General features: G+C 42.4%; 1 non-coding gene and 4 pseudogenes across 1 annotated transcript; all 5 read left to right on the top strand.

The window, feature by feature from the left end:
• Positions 1-144: 144 nt before the first annotated feature.
• Positions 145-263, top strand: LOC116363245 (5S ribosomal RNA). The gene has a single exon (XR_004207841.1). It is a non-coding gene; the product is annotated as a 5S ribosomal RNA (ribosomal RNA).
• Positions 264-505: 242 nt separating this feature from the next.
• On the top strand, positions 506-623 carry LOC116363236 (uncharacterized; annotated as a pseudogene).
• A 242-nt stretch (positions 624-865) lies between these two features.
• On the top strand, positions 866-984 carry LOC116363262 (uncharacterized; annotated as a pseudogene).
• Positions 985-1,226: 242 nt separating this feature from the next.
• Positions 1,227-1,345, top strand: LOC116363290 (uncharacterized; annotated as a pseudogene).
• Positions 1,346-1,587: 242 nt separating this feature from the next.
• Positions 1,588-1,707, top strand: LOC116363233 (uncharacterized; annotated as a pseudogene).
• Positions 1,708-2,500: the final 793 nt, after the last annotated feature.

Here is a 2,500-nt window from a genome sequence, read left to right as displayed (position 1 = left end):
TCTGTGCTACAAATTATGGCTACAGTATATGCAATTTCTTCCACTTTTGAGTGACACAAAGATGCTTATCTAAATGGTGAAAATGCAACAGCTGTTAATCAGACTCACTTTCACTTAACATAGTGCACCAAGAGGTAGTTTCTCGTTTACGACCACACCGCCCTGAGTACGCCTGATCTCGTCTGATCTCGGAAGCTAAGTAGGGTCGGGCCTGGTTAGTATTTGGATGGGAGACCGCCTGGGAATACCAGGTGCTGTAAGCTTTTTGTCAACTCTTTGTCCGTTTTTTCCCAGAAGGCTGAAATATGTGCCCTTGCTTTGAAATAAGTAAGCAAGGTTAGTTTGTATTTCATCCAACAATCTGTGCTACAAATTATGGCTACAGTATATGCAATTTCTTCCACTTTTTGAGTCACACAAAGATGCTTATCTAAATGGTGAAAATGCAACAGCTGTTAATCAGACTCACTTTCACTTAACATAGTGCACCAAGAGGTAGTTTCTCGCTTATGACCACACCGGCCTGAGTACACCTGATCTCGTTTGATCTCGGAAGCCAAGCAGGGTCGGAACTGGTTAGTCCTTGGATGGTAGACCCCTGGGAATACCAGGTGCTGTAAGCTTTTTGTCAACTCTTTGTCCGTTTTTTCCCACAAGGCTGAAATATGTGCCCTTGCTTTGAAATAACTAAGCAAGGTTAGTTTGTATTTCATCCAACAATCTGTGCTACAAATTATTTCTACAGTATATGCAATTTCTTCCACTTTTTGAGTGACACAAAGATGCTTATCTAAATGGTGAAAATGCAACAGCTGTTAATCAGACTCACTTTCACTTAACATAGTGCACCAAGAGATAGTTTCTCCCTTACGACCACACCGTCCTGAGTACGCCTGATCTCGTCTGATCTCGGAAGCTAAGTAGGGTCGGGCCTGGTTAGTATTTGGATGGGAGACCGCCTGGGAATACCAGGTGCTGTAAGCTTTTTGTCAACTCTTTGTCCGTTTTTTCCCAGAAGGCTGAAATATGTGCCCTTGCTTTGAAATAAGTAAGCAAGGTTAGTTTGTATTTCATCCAACAATCTGTGCTACAAATTATGGCTACAGTATATGCAATTTCTTCCACTTTTTGAGTCACACAAAGATGCTTATCTAAATGGTGAAAATGCAACAGCTGTTAATCAGACTCACTTTCACTTAACATAGTGCACCAAGAGGTAGTTTCTCGCTTATGACCACACCGGCCTGAGTACACCTGATCTCGTTTGATCTCGGAAGCCAAGCAGGGTCGGAACTGGTTAGTCCTTGGATGGTAGACCCCCTGGGAATACCAGGTGCTGTAAGCTTTTTGTCAACTCTTTGTCCGTTTTTTCCCACAAGGCTGAAATATGTGCCCTTGCTTTGAAATAACTAAGCAAGGTTAGTTTGTATTTCATCCAACAATCTGTGCTACAAATTATTTCTACAGTATATGCAATTTCTTCCACTTTTTGAGTGACACAAAGATGCTTATCTAAATGGTGAAAATGCAACAGCTGTTAATCAGACTCACTTTCACTTAACATAGTGCACCAAGAGATAGTTTCTCCCTTACGACCACACCGTCCTGAGTACGCCTGATCTCGTCTCATCTCGGAAGCTAAGCAGGGTCGGGCCTGGTTAGTCCTTGGATGGGAGACCGCCTTCGGAATACCAGGTGCTGTAAGCTTTTTGTCAACTCTTTGTCCTTTTTTTCCCACAAGGCTGAAATATGTGCCCTTGCTTTGAAATAAGTAAGCAAGGTTAGTTTGTATTTCATCCAACAATCTGTGCTACAAATTATGGCTACAGTATATGCAATTTCTTCCACTTTTTGAGTGACACAAAGATGCTTATCTAAATGGTGAAAATGCAACAGCTGTTAATCAGACTCATTTTCACTTTACATAGTGCACCAAGAGATAGTTTCTCTCTTACGACCACACCGCATGAGTACGCCTGATCTCGTCTGATCTCGGAAGCCAAGCAGGGTCGGAACTGTTAGTAACTTGGATGGTAGAAACCCCCTGGGAATACCAGGTGCTGTAAGCTTTTTGTCAACTCTTTGTCCTTTTTTTCCCAGAAGGCTGAAATATGTGCCCTTGCTTTGAAATAAGTAAGCAGGTTAGTTTGTATTTCATCCAACAATCTGTGCTACAAATTATGGCTACAGTATTGCCAATTTCTTCCACTTTTTGAGTGACACAAAGGATGCTTATCTAAATGGTGAAAATGCAACAGCTGTTAATCAGACTCACTTCACTTACAATAGTGCAACCAAGAGGTAGTTTTCTCGCTTATGACCACACCGGCCTGAGTACGCCTGATCTCGTTTGATCTCGTTTGATCTCGGAAGCCAGCAGGTCGGGCCTGGTTAGTACTTGGATGGTAGACCGCCTGGGAATACCAGGTGCTGTAAGCTTTTTGTCAACTCTTTGTCCGTTGTCCCACAAGGCTGAATATGTGCCCTTGCTTTGAAATAA

Source organism: Oncorhynchus kisutch, unplaced genomic scaffold (genome assembly GCF_002021735.2).
Source record: "Oncorhynchus kisutch isolate 150728-3 unplaced genomic scaffold, Okis_V2 scaffold920, whole genome shotgun sequence".
NCBI lineage: Eukaryota > Metazoa > Chordata > Actinopteri > Salmoniformes > Salmonidae > Oncorhynchus > Oncorhynchus kisutch.
Note: the sequence above shows the minus strand (reverse complement) of the source record. Positions and strands in the feature narration are given on the sequence as shown.